Below are 19,047 nucleotides of genomic sequence, written 5' to 3' on the forward strand. Positions count from 1 at the left end.
TGCTGAACTTGGAGAGGCAGGGAGAATAAAAGGTATGTCAATTCTGGGAAATGGGTTGATGAGATAAAAGAGAAGGTAAGAAAGGGAACAGAGAGAAAGAGAGAGAGAAAGACCCAGTTGGGGGAAGGGCAGATTGCAGAGAGCACCCTGATGAGGATGGAGGAGGAAAATGACGGAGAGAGCAAGGAGATGGAGTCTTTAAAGTTTTTGATGAAAGCTGAAATTTAAAAATAAAACTCTAGCAGCTAGTTATTTAAATTCTCATCATATTAGAAGGCTCTTATATCATTATTAAATTCAGATTCCCAAATAATACCACAAAACTAATGCCACAAAAGCTCAGCCACCCGATTCAATATGAAATAATAGCATATTCTAACATGTACAATTAACCGTGCCCTTCAAAGTTTAGTGTGTGTGTGTGTGTGTGTGTGTGTGTGAGAGAGAGAGAGAGAGAGAGAGAGAGAGAGAGAGAGAGAGAGGGAGAGAGATTTTCAAATGCTGTGATCTCTAACAGGGAGGACAATAAGAAAATGGAAAGTTAGTAGGAGGCGGCTGGGAAAAGCTTTCAGATGATGCTATCTGATTTAACAGTCCCCTTCCATTGTCTATAAAAGAAGCTGTCTTTTCTTAAAAGCCCTTGGAAATGATGAAGTTTTCATCAATAAACATTAATTTCTTTTAAATCATAATGTTTGCCAGTCTGTCCTTCCCTATCTCACTCCTTATGTTGGTCCAGAATGTGACTGTGACAACTATCTGGGTGAACAAGATTGTGAAATGTGGTCATAAAGTGAGCTATTATTTTTAAACTCATCTTTGTCACATTGTAATGCTCCACAAAACACCTTTCCCTGGGCTGCAATTCATTTTAATTGATCCCATCAGCACCATATCTATATCCTGAGTGACTTCACAATACCCTCTATTTCCAGAGAAGCCCATCAGGTTACGGGTTTGTTAGTAATAAAAATTACCAAGAAGCAGTCTGTGGATGATAAGAGCAATACAAATTCTAAGGAGAGGTAATAAGAGAAATAATGAGCATCCTTCTCACTCCTTGGAAGTGAACAATTCCGAGCTCCCCGAAGCAACACTTAACCTACTGTATTAAACAGTAATGGACAAATATTAGAAATGTTGATGTCAGCATTTAGAATCTGTTGGCATCAAAACGTCATTTAAAAGTTAAGTTCTCCTAAGTATTTTTCATTATGTTTCTTTCCACAGTATTCTTTCTTACTAGAACAGAGCCTTAAGCCCCAGAAGAATAATTTTCCTCCTGTTTTAATGAATTGTTTACTGTTCCCTCCACAGTGTGAGCTGGAAAAAAAGGGAAGTGTCATAAAGTTTATTATGTCCCCATGATTTTCCACTAGGTCACAATGGTAGCACTTCCCACTGCCAAAACTATTTGCAGAGCTGGTAAATGAGCATTCAGCAAGCTGCTATGGGGGACGTGATCGCGAACCAGAGCACAGGCCTCAAATTTCCCCTCCTCTCAGCCTCCTTGGGATGTGTACCTGCTAATCCTTTATGATATATAGCAGAGCGGGGAACGTGATAGAATAGCCCCAAAGATACAGACAGCTCCTTTTCTCTCTAAACAAGAATTAGTTGGACTGGAAGGTGGGTTATTCTAGGGAAGTGAGAAAGAGGTGGTAGAATCTGAAGGGCCTGAAGGGGCCATCATTGTAGACTATTTTCAGGATGGAAAATGAGTATAATGTACTTGAAGTGACCTTGAAGCTCTCTTTTGAAGAAGCCCATGCTGAACTGGGGGCACCTCACAAGACGCAGATTCTGGAAGGCTAAGAAGACTTGGTGAAAAGGAGGCAGGGGTTAATGTTGTCAAATAGGGGAGTCCCAGTCTTCTGCCCTCCCACACTTGAGGCAGACGGCCAGGATTACTCAGTCATAGCACTGCTACCACAACCTTTGTCATTGAAGGGATCCAGGCACCAACTACTAATAAACTGCTGATAAATGGGCATTTGTACTTGAGGTGAACTCCACTTGCCATACTGGTTAGGCTTAACAGTGAATGGACCTCCATTTACCTTTGCTACTTGATTTATCCCATGTCATCTGGAGAAAGGCAGGCAGGCAAAGCTTCAGAGGAGAGCAAAGATAAATAACTTGATATACTAATACCAAAAATATAATTATTTTTTTTTAAATTGTGAACTTGTGAGTCCTTACACTTAAAATGTGCCAGGTATTGTGTCATTTCGAATCCCCACCCTTTGCAGTGGGCATTATTATCATTTCCACCAACTCCTTCTTTCTGGGGAGGAGACTGGGACTTGGAAAAGTGACCTTCCCCAAACCAGGGAACTCCTAGAGAGCAGAGCTGAGAACTCTGATCCTCTGGATCCTAAGTCCCATATTTACTCTTCTAAGCCATTCCCCAAAGTGGGAAATGGTTTTAGAGGTATGCACTTATTTAACATTTATCTTTTATTTATGGGAAGTGATAGTAGATGTCTATTTATGGAAGTGATATAAAATGTTCCTTTAAAATACATTACATTTATGGGGCACCTGGGTGGCTCAATCAGTTAAGTGTCTGATTCTTGATTTTGGCTTGGGTCATGATCTCACAGTTCATGAGTTCGAGTTCTGCATCAGGCTTAGCACTGACAGTGAGGAGACTTCTTGGAATTCTCTCTCTCCCTCTCTCTGCCCCTACTCTGTTCATGCTCTCTCTCTCAAAATGAGTAAGTAAATTTAAAAAAAATAAATAATAAAATAAATTACATTTCAAAAACTAACACTGACTTTACATATATATAAGAAAGTTATCTCAGATGTTTACAAGGATATAGCAAAAGGCACTGTGTTAATATATCCATTTACTAGTAAGTCAAAGTAAAAAGGTTTGAAATAGTGATTTTTACTGATAACTCTTTAAAGCTCACACAAAAGAGGCAGTACTCAAATCTGGATACAAAAGGTGAACAAATAGCTTGCTGGCCTCCTGGGCTTCCTCTTCTACACTCTTGGGAAACTCCTTCTATGTTAATCAAGCACTCACAAGCCTGGAAAGGACTTTTCTATTCCCAGTAAACTGAAGCTGCAGTCAGGAAATGAAGAAGTATCTGTTTTGCACTTTATTCCTTTAAGGTCAGGATCTGTGCTTTTAATAGTGACAATTAGCTAACATACGTAATTCAGCCATGCAAATGAAGGAGGGAAAGCAAGGGGAGGAACCAGGGAGCTAGTTTCCTATTCCAGACATGTTATATAAACAGTACTCAAAGACTGATCCCAAAGGTGATTTCTTGAAATGACAGGAAGTGTAGAAAATAGGACAAATGTTTTGAGGACAAGTAGAGTTCCTGTAGAACTCCTAAAGTAACATGATGCACAAATGTCCTCATTACCTCCAAAGGGTAACCTATACCTACCTCCAGTAACGGCTGATGGATGGCAGTATAAATTTCCAGGGTGATTGCCTAAGTTTTTTCCACTTTTTTATTTTGAGAGAAAACTCTTAACATCAAACCACCTCTGTCCAATATCATGTACTGATATCAGCAAATGGTACTAATATGATTCCTCAGTTCTAAGATCTACAGCCCACTCCCCACATTTCAGCATTTCTGAAATTAGATTATACCTTATACCTGACTGACTATACATTCAATGTGGTCTTTCTTTTTCCTTCCTCATTGCATCTCCCATCTCATTTCTCCCTTGGCACTGAGTAAATAAAATGTGTTAGTGGGAATTAGGATCAGTCATAATTTTAGAAGTATGTCTAAATTATAGACAAATATAAGCCTCTCTGCATATTATTGGCCTTAAAGTCATTTCTTTTATAAACCATTAAACACCAAAACACATTGTTAGGGAAAACGCATTTGAACAAGAGACCAAGCTGGTAGAAAGAAAAAAAAAATTAAATAATAAAAAGAATGCTACTACGTCCCAAAGGTTAGAGTCACCTTACTATAAAGAGTAAAAGTCTAAAGCAAGGAGAACCAGATAATCCACAAATTAAAATTTCCAGTACTCATTTACCTTTATTTTTAATGATTCCATTTGTGTTCATGTGCTAGATCACAAGGTCATGTGTTACTCTTCATCCTGGCGTCTCATGTAAATTACAAATAAGTTTTTAAGTTTTTATGATAATGATGTATGGGGTTAGCTATTCATCTTCCCAACAAAGAGATACCTACAAAGAAACAATTATTCTGCCTCTGAGATGGGATGTCATGAAAGGAACGTTTTTCCAGATGCTTTTATTTAAAAAAAAAAAAAAGCTTAAAGAATAAAAGCAACATAAAATTCCAATGTAGGCAAAAAAAACTGTCAAAAAAAGACAGTCAAAATAGAGGCTATTTTGGTGGGAAGGAAAGGGATAGTGATAGAGAAGGGGCTTAAAGGTCCCTTCTGGGAACAGGAAGGCTGGCAACATACTTTTTCTTGACGTGGATTGTGATTACACAGGTGTGTTTACTTTTTAATAATGCACTGAGCTGTGCATTCTTCCATATATGTGCCATATTTTCAAATGAAAAAGAAGTTTACAAAATAAATGCAACAGACACAGGATTTCCTATAATATATTATCTGTTGACCAAAAAAAAAAAGGTGGGGGTGGATCTTTCTTCCTTCAGGTAAACTGCACTAGGGGATTTATATTATATTGACTACAGGGTAAACGTTGACACTAAGGACATTAATCTTGATGTTCTCCCAAGTCATTATCTGTTCCCTAGCATTATCAGAATAAAATATATCTCTATATAAATAACAATTTCAGGTCAATCTCAAAGAATAACACTAAGCATGGAAATCAGAAAAAATTGATCTTGTGTTGGTCTAAAGATGTTTCTATTGAGGTGAAATCATTTCTGTAAAATTGTAGACTTCATGTCCTAACACACATAACTGGTCCTGGAATTGCACTGTTCAGGAGACACTCATAAGTGAAAATGACTTCTTTCAACAAGCAGGTTCCAACAGGATAGTTTTGGGGTGTGAATACCAGATTCCTCTAGCTCAGGTTACCCAGGTTACTGCAGACGGAGAGTGGCTCAATAGTTACTATCCTCTTTGTGCCCCCAGCACAAACCAGGAAGGACTCCATGAATGGGTGGAGCTTTGGACAGGGATGATGGAAAAAGGATGGAGCACAAGAGGACTTATGTCCCCGGGGAACCAAAACTGGGAGAACTAAAGACATTTGTCTATTCTAACCACCAACAATATGTGTGGAAGATGAAATTGATTCACATACCAAATTTGCTGGCTCCATCACTGACTGTGGGAGGTGTCTTTTAAAGAGCAAACAAAGGCACTGAGGCTCCAGTGTCTCTTCCCAATCCCGGCCTGAGCAGACTCAGGTCAGAGGGGAAGGGCTGGAATTCCCCATGAAGGTTTTGCACTCCTGTTGAATAATGCTCCGGAAAAAGGTGCATCCATGCCCAAATCTCTAGAAGGTATGGAAGTCACTCTATTTGAAAAAGGGGTCTTTATAGACATAATTAAATTAAGCATCTTGAGATGAGATTATCCTGGGTTATCAAAGTGGACCCTAAATTCAATGACATGTTCTTATAAAAGACAGAAGAGAAGACATTTGAGGCTGGTGTGGCAGAGGTTGAGGTGACTTGGCCAGGAGCCAAGGAAGCCAAGAAATGCAAACAGCCACCGGAAGCTGGGAGAGGCAATAAAGGCTTCTTCCCTTGAACCTTTGGAAGAAATAGAGCCCTGCATTTTTGGACTTCTGGCCTCCAGAACTGTGAGGAAATAACATTCTGTCACTTTAAATAATCCAGGTTGTGGTAATTTGTTACAGGAGCCCTAGAACCCAACTCCCAAATATGCCCTTAGAGATGCTACTCATCAAGAAGCATGCAATTCCCTCCTAAATGAAAGATACTCATCCTTTGGTAACTCGTAGGTATTTAGTTTTTCTCTGGGTGTCAGGTGGTAGAATATCTTCCCAGAGGAACCCACGAGACAGGGTAGACCAGGGACAAGTCATTGTCCCTGCTCTCCTCATGCACGTATGCCTCTGATGGACAGGGTGTGAGTGCACACTTGAACTTTCTCACGTCTAAACTATTTCACTGAATGAATCATGTAAGTGTGATTGACTCAAATACCTGAGAGTATATAATAACTGGTTCAGGCTAGTGAAAGGAGCCTAACTATTACTGGCAGTTACCAAGCAATGTCTTTTGATTCAGTTTTACTGAAAAAATAACTAATTTTCAGGAATTAGGTGCTTCCTTCGCCTTTCCTGCATCTGCATCATTCTTACTTATCTCAAGCAACACCTCCAGGCTCTGCCCTGTTTCTCTGTTCACTCAGCTCACTCTGGTCCTTATCACTTATAGAAACCTCTGCATGTGCTGGGTACCTGGAAGGGTTAAGCCTGTTATTTCTCCTCTCTCCCTGCTTGATTGGATCCAGGCTTTCTCATCCCCTCCTCAACACTGCCTGAGTCCCACTCATCTCCCTTAGCCTAGTTCACAACATAAAATCTTTTCAAAAAGATACAGAAGCAGCAGGGAAATACAAATGCAAACAATGAGATAGCACTTAACATCCCTCAGGATAGCCACTATCGGAAACAAAACAAAACAAAATAAAACAGAGGCACCTGGGTGGCTCAGTCATTTGGGTGTCTGATTTCAGCTCAGGTCTTGATCTCATGGTTCATGAGTTCAAGCCCCACACTGGGCTCTGTGCTGACCACGCAGAGCCTGGAACCTGCTTAAGATTCTATGTCTCCTTCTCTTTCTGCTCCTCCCCTACTTATGCGCACTCGCTCTCGCTCTCTCTCTCTCTCTCTCAAAACTAAACATAAAATTTAAAACAAAAAAAAAACAAAATAATAAGCATGGACAAAAATGCAGAAAAACTGGAACCCTTGAACACTATTGGTGGGAATATCCAATGATGCAGTCACAGCAGAAAACCGTATGACAGTTCTAAAAAAAAAAAAAATTGAGAATTGAATTACCATATGATCCAGCAATTTTCTGGGGATATACCCAGGAGAATTGAAAGCAAGGTCTCATAGAAATCTATAAGCCATGTTCATAGCAGCATTGTTCACAACAGCCCACAGTGTCCATCAGTGGGTGAATGGATAAACAATGTATGGTTTATACATACAGAGGAGTACGCATCAGTTTTCAAAAGGAAACAAATTCTACAGGTTACAACATACACAAACCCTGAGAAGAGAGTGAGTGCTAAGTGAAATGAGTGAGTCATAAAAAGGCAAATATGGTATGATTCCACTTACATGTGGTATCTAGAGTAATTAATAGAAACAGAAGGTACAATGCTGGTTGCTAGGGCTGGAAAGAATGGCAAGTGGGGAGCTTAATGTGTGGTTTAATGTGTACAGAGTTTCTTTTTTTATTTTTTTTATGCTTTTTACTTATTTTTGAGAGACAGAGAGAGACAGCATGAGCAGGGGAGGGTCAGAGAGAGAGGAAGATACAGAATCTGAAGCAGGCTCCAGGCTCTGAGCTAGCTGTCAGCACAGAGCCCGACGTGGGGCTTGAACCCACGAATTGTGAGATCATGACCTGAGCTGAAGTCGGTCGCTTAACCGACTGAGCCACCTAGGCACCCCTGATGTGTACAGAGTTTCAGCTGCACAAGATGAAAAGATTCTGGAGATTGGTTGCACAGCAGTAGGAATATACCTGATGATACTGAACTATACACTTAACAGTGGAAGATTTTGTTATTTTACCACAATTACAAATAAAAATTGAGAGATAACATATTTAAACTAGAGAAAAATACAACCACCTACCCAGACTCAGCTCTTCTCCCACTCTCTATATCTTCTACCTCCCAAAGTTGGTGTGCATCTCCATCATGTATTATTTCTCTACTTTAAATTCTCTACTGTAAATGTTAAAGGCACACAATCACAAAAGGCAACTTCGAAAAGAAGTGACTGTCCCCATACCTACAGACTAGATACTACTAGAGTGAACTATCCTCAGACCGAGACATTTGAAACAATTTGCTTGCTTCTTGATGAGCAGTGTCTGTACCTCACACTCAACGTTCTATTTTTGTTCCCTTGGCTACTTGGTCAGATCGCTCACTGGATGGCCCTCCCATTCAGCCTGGATAAGACCTCAGTCTCTCCAATTATGGCTTCACCTCCTGGGCAACACCGCCATGGACAGCTTATCATAGACTCAAGACCTAGTCCTGGGGTCCTCCTGCCTGTGTGTTCACTGCCACACGTGCCCCAACACCTGGACTACCAGAGCCCAACGGGTGGACCCCAGAAACCCCAGTGATTAACAGATTATTCTGAAAATATGCATTTTTATTTTAGGTTTATGTTAAAGCATTGCTTTATACACTATGGACATACATGAACAATTCAACCATCAAAGAAAAAATCCAGTGAAACACTGACACTTAGAGACAAAGATTTTGGATCCTTTTTATGGCAAGAAACTAGCAAGTTATCTGATCAGAAACATTTTATTTTTTTCATATTCATCCTCAAGTCAATGGGTGACTTGGATTACCCACTCCTGGTGATGGAAAAATTGTTTCACTTCTGTATAGAAAATATCTTTGGTTTTTAATGAAGGCTTAATGATCAAATAATCCAACCTAAAAATCAGCAGAAAGCCAAAAAGATGTGTGACAAGGTTAAATGCTTTTGCCCTTTGCTTTTCTGCATAAGGTAAGTAATTTTTATAAGAGACTAAAGTGCACTCTGTAAATGGGCATTGTTGGTTTTGCAACTAACTACAAGAATACAACAGCATTGGTAAGCAAAAGCAGGACTGACTGTGGTTTTAACAAATCCATCATTTTTCTCTCAAGTGTCTTTATTTCCCTTACATATACCTCATACAATGTAGTTCACTGTCTTTGCTAAATATAAAGATCTCTGACTTTATAATCTTTTACCTGAATCAAAAAACTCTGCTCTAACACGCTTTAGAAATGACTATTGAATACTCAAAACGAACTGAGGGTGGGAGGGGGAGGGGGGAAAAGAGGTGGTGGTGATGGAGGAGGGCACTTGTGGGGAAGAGCACTGGGTGTTGTATGGAAACTAATTTAACAATAAACTACTTAAAAAAATTTTTTTAATTAAAAAAAAAAAAAAAAGAAATGGGCCTTGAGCAAACTGCTTTACTTCCCTGAGGCTTGATGTCTCACGGGTATAATGAGGTTAATAAAAGTCACCTGACGCAGACTGACCACATTGGCAGGAACATAGGGGAAGCATCTAGCACAGTGCCAGGTGTATCATATCATGACCAAGGTTTAACACAACTCTTTTGACACCATTTCATGAAGCTCAAATAAAGATTAAGGATAAACTCAAAGAATCTGTTAATTTGGTTTTCGTTGCTTTTATGCATTTTACTGTTGTTATTGATTTGATCAGTTGTTTCTCTGAATTAGCCAAATCCATCTACTTGTTTAGCTATTAACACAAATCCCAATTACAATTAATCCATATTTACAGGATAGCTATGGGAAACAATTCCTTTCTTCCTTCTAGGTTCTTTGGCTGATCTAATAATTAAACTGACATAGGACAGATTAACAGAAGGAAAACATTTAATTTCATATGTACAGGAGCCACAAAGACATGAAGACTCAAGGGCAAGTTGGGCAGTTAAGGCTTCTACGCCATCCTAAGCTGGCAAGTCAGGTTGGGGCCTGGGACTTCAAAAGGGAAAAGGGCAATTCACAGAACAATAAGAAGAACAGATATTTGGCAAATGATGTTTGCCCGGCCATATGGAAAGATCATTCAGATAAAAAGCTATCTCTGGTAATAGCTCTCTTTCAAGGCCAGACCCTCTATCTGTGGGGTCTATTCTTTTAGGTAGGTAGGGGAGAAGTAAAAGGTTTTCTTAGATAGGCTGGGTCTTGATTGACTTCAACTAAAGATAATCCTCATACCAACGTGGCATATTTTGAGGTGGCAATTCCTGCTCTCCTTCAATGGATTACTACTGGATAACATTCTAGAAAAGATGGCAACTGGATCCCCAGTTCACATGCACACCAGGACCAACTCCTGTTGTAGCCCGGAGGGTCCGGCTCGTCTGCCCTGTCCGCTTCCACCCCAAGCTGGGACAGCACTTGCGGGTGCCACGGAGCGCTAGCTGGCCAGGCGCTCTTCCCCAGCTTTGAGCGCGCCTCTGTCGTGGGTCCTTCTCCTGAGGGAGGGAGAGAAAAACGGGGCAGGAGAGGGAAACGCAGAGAGTAAAGACAGCACTCACGGTTTTCGATCAGGCAAAAAAGAGAGAGAGCTTTATTCATTAAATTGTCTTTTATAAAGGTTTTAAGGCAGGAAAACAAAGCAGCTGACCAAGGTCAGTTACCAGGCAAACAGAGTCAAATGAATATCAAAAGAAACGCCCAGATTTGCCTCAGCAATGCTGGGAAGGGGGGAGTTAGCACTGAATAATCCAAAATACGGTTTTGATCTTTTGTGCACCTTGGCCACTCCAGTCTGGCCCAGCATGACAGACGCCAAAGTTATTTTGACCAGGAAATGGCAGTGATAATCCTTGCCTGAGGCAGACAGAATATTTGGCGCCCCGACAAACTCCAAATGGGTTCAACATTTAAAATGAAACAAGAAAGAACATTAAGAAATACGGAGAACTTTTTTATAAACTTAGAGTAGCAAAGGCCTTTCCAACTATGACTCACAATTAAGGTGTCATAAAACAAAAAAAAAGATCAACCAATACAACTACATAAAAATATGTGGCAAAATCAAAAGACAAATAAGATACTAGGAAATTAATTGCAACTCATTCTGCAAAGGGCTAATCTCCATAGTATGTAATAAATTGCTAGAAATTTTTTACAAAACCCACAGACCAATAATCCAGTAGAAAATACTGGGCAAAATACAAATCAAGGTAAAAAAGGAAATGCAAATGATCCTGAAACATATGAAAAGTTTCAGTTGTAATCACAATAAAAGGCAATGCAAATAAAAGCAATGCAACAATATAGTGTCATGCTAAGTTACAATATTTCACCTATCACATCCTCAAAATATCCAAGCTAGGTTAAACATCTGACAGGCAAATTTGTGGGAAATATGGATTCTTCATTCACTACCAGGGAGAGTAAAACAATACAACACCTACAGAGGGAAATTTGGGAATCTATTTAAAAATTATAATTGCATTTATTCTAGCAACCCTACTTCTGGGGATTTATCTTAAGGATATACCTGTGCACTTAGAAAATCATGTACATTATTCACTTTGTACAAAATTGTTTGTAATAGCATGAACCTGGAAGTAATTCACATGTCCATCTAAAGGTGACTGGTTATATAACTATAGTTTGGCCACAGGATAGAATATTCTGCAGCCCTTACATGAGGAAGACCTCTGTGCACTGACATAGAAGTAAAAAATGTATAAGACCAGCCACAGAGTATGAGAATTTTTGTCTAAGAAAGGAAGGTGATATGGATACATATTTATATTCTCCTGCATTTTCATAACCAGATACCAGATGAACACAAAAAATTAATAGAATAAAGTTGTTTCCTACAAAGGGCAGGAGGGATAGAGTGGATGAAGACTAGGGTGAAGTAAGCCTTGCCAGTGTATTAATTTTAACATCATTTGGATATTTTTAATGAATTTTTAAATGCTTATTTAAGAGAGAAGGAGAGAGACAGACAGAGACAGAGGATGAGAGAGGAGAGGCACAGACAGAGAGGGTGACACAGAATCCGAAGTGGGCTCCAGGCTCTGAGCTTTTGGCCCAGAGCCTGATCAGGGCTGGAACTCAAGAGCAGTGAGATCATCACCTGAACCGAAGTTAGACACCTAACCGACAAAGCCATCCATGTGCCCCTAACATCATTTGGATTTTTTAACATGTGAATGTGTTGTCAATTCATAAAACTAACCTTGGTTTATTGATGGATTACCTGCGATGTAGAAAGCCTGGTGTTTGGCACTATAGTAACAGTTTCAAACCAGCTACAGTGAATATTTATAAGCGTCTATGTGCTAGACATGGTGTGCTGTACACATTTAGGGAAGTTGGGGAGAAAGAGAACTCATGGTGTATAAATTATATTCGAGTAAAGGTCTCATCCTTGACTTTACTGCTCTCCCTCAGGGCTTACCATGAATATGATCTGAGGTGAGACAAGACACATAGAACTATCAACAGTGCAGAACAGTGCTAAATAAATGCCAAAGGGGGGAAAATGTTCTAGAACAGAAGAGGGAAAAGTCCCATTGGCTGAACTGGTCCAGAGAGGCTTCAGAGGAAGTAAAACTTAAAATAGGCCTTGGGAGGAGATAGAGAGTGAGACAGAGAAATAGAGAGAAAGAGGGAAAGAAAGAAGAAATGGGCCTTAGGTATCATATAAATTAAATCTTTCTCACACAAGTTCTTCAGTACAAAAAGTTCTTTTTTTTTTTCCAGAACGGTTCTGACTATGTTGATTTTTCTGAAGTGGGTGAGAGAGGAACAAGGAGATAGGAAGGACATGCCCCACCATGTCTACTCAATTCTCAAAAAAGTGAGGAACACTGCAAAATTAGCTTTTCCTGGTCATCTTAGTCCTTCCTCAAAATGAAATTAGTACATGGAAATGAGAGTTGGATGGCAACTCAGAAAATAAAAAATCTCACTTCTTCATTTTATTCTTTTCCAATTTAAAAGTTTCCATCATCTCAGGGAAGCTTTTCTCCTTGACAGCCTTCACAGACATTTTCTCTGAATGAGCTGGCCAGAATCAAGAGAGGAATCTTAAGTTTCCATTCCTGTCCTACAGAGTGGTTTTATTTTGTAAATGCTCTTCCAGCTGCAGCAATTAAAAGAGGGAACACAATCTTGAAGGAGTCATTTGTCAAGACTCCCAGGATCATACTGTCCATCTATTACCTGAATGGCCTCTTTCACAAGGCTTAGCTCAAGCCTGAATGCTTCCCAGGAGAGGAACTCTCTACCAAAGTCATCTTGATGCAACTCTGTCAGGAAGTTCTTATGTTGGGATGGAAAAATCTCCCTTCTTCAACCCACTCATTCTACTGCTAGCCCCAGGACCCTGCAGATAAGACAGATTCATCTCACAGGAGTTAAACTAGGCATGTCAGAAGAATACCGCTTACCTTAGCCTGGAGTCAGGGTACAGAGGTGGTGTGGGAAATGGAAGTAACCAATGTTTTGCTGTAGAGGTGCCTGGATGGCTCAGTTGGTTAAGTGCCTGACTTCAGCTCAGGTCAGGATCTCACAGTTCGTAAGTTTGAGCCCTGCATTGGGCTCTGTGCTGACAGCTCAGAGCCTGGAGCCTGCTTTGGATTCTGTGTCTCCCTCTCTCTGCCCCTTCCCAGCTCACACTTTGTCTGTCTCTTTGTAAAAATAAATAAACATTAAAAAAACTTAAAATATTATCTTGTTGTTGTTCCTGTTTGGTTCTAAACAAAGCTTTATAGGGTTTGTGTTTAAATTAATTAACAATATTTTGATTAATTGCAAAATAGGGTATGTTAAATTTACTAGTCAGTCATCTAGTAGACCAAATTCATTTGAAAAATAACATTTTCAGTAAACATGTAAAATCAGTAGAATAAATGTCTTCTGAGCATGCACTCTGAACTATTTCAGTAGCCAAACGCCCCCCTCCCGGGTTGGTGTAGGCCCAAGGTGTTCAACGAAACAACTCAGAAGTGATCATCAATAGACAAGCCTCCTCCTCTTCCTCCACAGTTACAGCCACATAGAAATGAGGTCTTTGAACAAACTCCTGGAGAAGAAGACTTATTTTGAATAAAGCGCTATCACCTAAGTTAGTAACACCCCCAAGCAAGTTTTATGGCTCTCTAAGGAAAGAATTAGCCTACTCATTTGGGAATTTAGTGGTGTTTGGAATGCAGACAAGAAGCTTGGAAATGGATTGGCTCTGGGGCTTGTTCTGCTGTATAAATAATAATGAACCTTTTCCATCAGGAAGTAATATGAAATGAAAAAAATAAAATAAAAATCTGTCCCTAGAGTATTGAAATTACTTCATAACCCAATTTGCATTTCTCTACTCCAAGCATATTTTCTGGGAGTTCTACTACTTAGAGAGAGAAAGCTGCTGAATGATAATTAATTTTAACAAGCACTTGGCACATGGAGCTGGACAGTACACAGGCTGCCTGCCCTAGAGCGAGCAGGAATTTAAACTGTACTTTTTACGGTGTTATTTTTCCACAATGACAATATTTAGGCATGCAAAGGATGGCGACTTCAACTTTACTTTCTTTTTTTTCTTCAATTTGATATGCCATTCCTTTAATTCAACTTGAATACACAAGCAGTTTGCAAACACTGTTAAGAAATGTGGGAGATAATTGGGTCCTGGTGCAACAACACCAGAAGGGTATTAGGTATCTGCTATTCATCAAAGGGGCCATTTGTTTTTCTTTTTTCCCCGTGTTCAGAAAAAAAAAAGTGCACGTCTCCTGACTTATAATGTATAGTTCAATAGTGGAAAAAGTGCTTTTGGATGAGATCTTTATGTCACTTCCCACGCAGTATTTTCACTCTTTCCTGAAGCACTATTTGGTAAACGCAAGTGATAGTCTTGAGAAGTGATCATCAGTGTTCCAGCACTATTTCTCTTTTCTATCCCTGCACGTGGAATATGGGCAAGCAAATAAGGAGTCACTTCTGAAGAGGAAAATGAATTTTGAAAGAACTAACACTATGATTAATAGTAATAATTTACCTCTCATCTATCCATCTAGCTTACTGTTCTATACTAAATTACACATGTCTACAGCTTTATAATTTATAAGAAAAATTGCAAAATCTTAATTTTGACAAAAAAGACCTTCTTTAATTTTCCAGGCAATCTACTAAGAAGATTAATATCTCTCTATGTATTTTCACATGAAAAATAATGACACGATAATCCATCCCTTCCTACAGTTTTGAAAACAGACTTACTACTTGTGACTCAGTTCCTTGCTCTCACAAAGGGAACTAATTAACCTTCATGATTAACAACTCATCAAATTCCATTGCTTCTACAAAGACAATACTTTTTTATCTTTCATAATCACATTTAAACTCATAATTAATGCCATGGGTAAACTGTAGGTTAAAAATAATGTGTCTGAATTACTCATCCTCTTCCTTTGGAAATTCATGAAATGTTTACTCTATCTAGAAATCTTGACACTTAAGTGGTCTGTTATTTTTGTCACCTACAAATCCAATAATGTTCAAATTAAGCTTTTCCTTACCAGGATGCATTGATCATGTGCCATATATGGAGTTTAACAAAATTCTTCAAGGTCAAATCTATGTACAGATTAAAAGAATTTTCTTAATTTATTCTTGATTCTGATGGGAACTTTCTTAAATTGCACTCAACATTTACTGAGAGTCTAATATAATCAAGGCACTATACCTAGAAATAAGGGGAAGACAAAGGTGAATAATAAAAGGTCCCTGCCCTCAGGAAGCTTTCAATCTAGTGAGGACATAGGTTATATTCATTTTACATTGTTAGTTACAGATCTGCCCCAAACTAAAGGTATGACCTTGAGAGAGTTTCTTGTTCTTACCTTCTCAATCTCTTCATCTGTAAACTAGGGATTGGGATTAGATTTATTTGAGAAACACCAACTGAGCATTTACCATGTTATAACAGTGCTAACTCTAATGAGCAATTACCATGGGGCAGGTTTCAGGGTAAACATTTTATGTGTATTATCTCATTTTTTTAAAAATGTTATGTTTATTTTTGAGAGAGAGAGGAGAAAGAGAGAGAGAGAGGGAGAGGGAGGGAGAGACAGAACACAAATGGGGAAGGGGCAGAGAGGGAGACAGAGAATCCGAAGCAAGCTCTGAGCCATCAGCACAGAGCCCAACGCAGGGCTGGAACTCACAGTGAGATCATGACCTGAGCTGAAGTCAGACACTTAACCAACGGAGCCACCCAGGCGCCCCAGTATTATCTCATTTAATCCCCAAAGCAATCCCATTTTCAAGAGGAGGAAATTGAGGCTGGAAGATGTTAAGTAACTTGCCCAAGGATACAAAGTAGCTAAACCAGGATTCAAACCTAGGCTAGCCTGACTTCTAAGCTAACGATGCCTTTAAACAGTATATTGTGTTGTTGCCACTATCTCTAATGGTTTCTAATTTCTTTATTGTTAAGTTTTTCATTTTAATTTCTCTGTAGTTAACATATAGTGTTACATTAGTTTCAGCTGTAGAGTATAGTGATTCAACAATTTATACATTACTCAGTACGCATAAGTGTGCAAATAGTTTCAAATTTCAGTATTATATGATCATTATTTACCCTAAAATCGTAAAATGTAAATATAAAGAGTTTGATTTTTATAGTAATAGCAGAGGAGTGGAGGTCAAGGGTGCACAACTGAATGTCACATTGATTCTAACTGGGGAATTCAGAGGCTTTCTGGAGAAGGCAACATGTGGCTGCTATCTCCTCTCACATGCACAGAACTGGAGCAGTTTGGGCAGCCCAAGCCATTGTACTATGTGAATGGTCACAAAGCAGTAAACACTCATGGATTTGCAAGCAACTAGTGGAAAGGGCAGTAGGAATAAGGCCTTGAAATATCAGCTGGAGCCAGACTGTGGAGAGCCTTTAGTCATGCTAAGGACCCTGGACACTATGGGAAACAGGCAGCTACTGAAAGCTGTGCATGATAGTGAAATGATTAGTACCTCTTTGTTTTGTTGTTTTTAAATATTTACAACCAATAAGAACAGTCAGCAAAACTACCAGACACAAAACGAACATGCAAAACTAGTGATACTAAATATTCACAACAAATAATTTAAAAAGTCATTTTCAGGTGCATCCAACTCGATTTTGGCTCAGGTCATGATCTCACAGTGTTAAGACTGCCCTCTTTGCTGGGCAGTCTGCTTGTGATCCTCCCGCACACACTCTTCCCCCACTTGCTCACTCTCAAAAAAAATTTTTTAATTAAAAAAGTAACGTCTTTTTCAGAAGAAAATTTTTAATAGCAGCACAATTAAAATATAATGGGGAAAATTTCAAAAAATATGTAAAGCATCTTTTCCACAAAAATTATAAAGGCTAATTAAAGACTATATGTGGAGTTGTGAGTAGAGAGATAGGCCATGCTTATAAATGTAAGGACAATAAATTGACCTATAAGTTCAGGGTAACTCCAATGAACACCTCACAAAGGTTATTTGTGAAAGGTTAGAGGCCACTCCTTACAGTCACATGGGAAAGAGAGGGTCAATTTTGTCAAGAAAATGTTGAAGAAGAAAAAGGGTAGATGTTAAAACTTCACAGATGTCTGATTAAGAGGTATAAATTTCCAGTTATAAAACAAGTAAGTCACAGAGACGAAAGGTACAGCAGAAGGAATATGGTCAATAATATTGTAATAACTGTGTAGCGACAGATGGTGACTGCACTTATTGTGGTCAGCAATGAGTAATATATACAAGTGTTGAATCACTATGTTGTACTCCTAAAACTAATACAACATTGTATGCCAACTGTACTTCAATTAAAATAAAAAAAAACAGATGTCAAAACATTTTAAAACTAAGTGACCTGAGACTGCCTCCAAGGACAGTTATGGTTTTCTGTTTCTTTTTTGTGCTAAAGACACTGTGTGGAGAAGGAGGTAGGAAAAAATGACACTGATGACAAAAAAAAACTTGAGCTCTGGGGCGCCTGGCTGGCTCAGTTACGTTAAGCGTCCAACTCTGGCTCAGGTCATGATCTCAGTTCGTGGGTTTTAGTCATGGGTCTAGTTCTATACTGACAGCTCAGAGCCTGGAGCTTGCTTCGGATTCTCTGTCTCCCTGTCTCTCTGTTCCTCCCCCACTCATGCTCTGTCTCTCAAAAAATGAATAAATATTTTAAAAAAAAGACATGACTTCCTCACCCCCTTCAAATCAAAGTGATTCTGAACCTGAAATGCTATCACTCTGGCCCATGAATAAAGACCAAAGCCATTTTCAAAGGAAGCCCTCGCATGACGGAGCCTGGTCCAAGGATAACAATTCTAAGATTCCAAGTGGTAGGAATGAAGTTTCAGTCAGCCAACTGGCATTACTAATGATCTGCTATGTGCCAAAAACAGAGGCGTTAGAAGAAGAAGAGAAATTGTAAGCACGCTCACCGCCCTTGGTCTCCTATAGCCTGTGACAAAGTGGACTGGTAGAAGCCACACGGGAAATAACTAAAGAACCTATTTAAAAGCAACATACTAGTAAGAATAGTGAAGTACAAGCATAAATTTAAAAAATGCTGAGAGCTGCAAGTGGGCGTCCCCACAGGCAGACGGGCTCAGGGAGACATTTCTGAAATGGGCCTGGGAAGGGTCTGGCTTGTTGTCCAACTTGTTCTTCTTCTTGTTGTGCGGTTTTTGATGCTGCAATTAGCTAGGAATTGCTTCTCGCTGGGGACTCTATTTTGGGCTTTAGATCTTTCACAACTGTTGCTTGGGAGGATATACGGGTGAATCCCAGAAGGACCTGAAAATATACATGGGACCCTAATGTTACCTCACAGGGGTGTTGCCTGCAACGTACATCAGTAGAGCAGATATGGAGCCACTAGAGCTTTCTAAACCATTTATATCACACTGGCTCACAGACCTAACTTCATGTAGCCTGTAATGAAGATTGTAACTGGAAGTACCTCAGCTGGGTGTGGGCTCATTTATATTCCAACCAAAAGGCAACGTACTGTAAAGTGCATATTGATAAGTCTGCAATGATTAAGGAAACCACATAAAATCTCATTACTTAAAAGAAATTAAACTCACTGTGGTTTATATAGCAATAGTCCTCATCCATGTCTGACATCAGATAGTTCCCATGCCAGTCACAGTTAAATCTAATTTGCTGTAATCCTGGTAAATGGGAGGTAATCAACAAATCCTCAGTTCAGCTCCAAAGCAGCCCATAAGGCATTTCTGAAATACATTAATAAAGAGAGGATGGGGAAAAGGCTTCCTGCAATAACTGACATTTGTTATGTACCAATAATATTCTCTG

The 19,047-nt window shown here is 39.3% G+C and overlaps 1 long non-coding RNA gene across 1 annotated transcript in view; it reads right to left on the reverse strand.

Annotated features, from left to right (window-relative positions):
* The window catches only part of LOC115276797, a 37,781-nt gene that overhangs the window by 17,253 nt on the left and 1,481 nt on the right, over positions 1-19,047 (reverse strand). Inside the window, exon 2 of the long non-coding RNA XR_003902092.1 lies at positions 18,816-18,965. This is a non-coding gene — a long non-coding RNA (uncharacterized LOC115276797). The remainder of the gene's footprint in view (positions 1-18,815; positions 18,966-19,047) is intronic.

This window comes from Suricata suricatta, chromosome 13 (genome assembly GCF_006229205.1).
Source record: "Suricata suricatta isolate VVHF042 chromosome 13, meerkat_22Aug2017_6uvM2_HiC, whole genome shotgun sequence".
Taxonomy (NCBI): Eukaryota; Metazoa; Chordata; class Mammalia; order Carnivora; family Herpestidae; genus Suricata; species Suricata suricatta.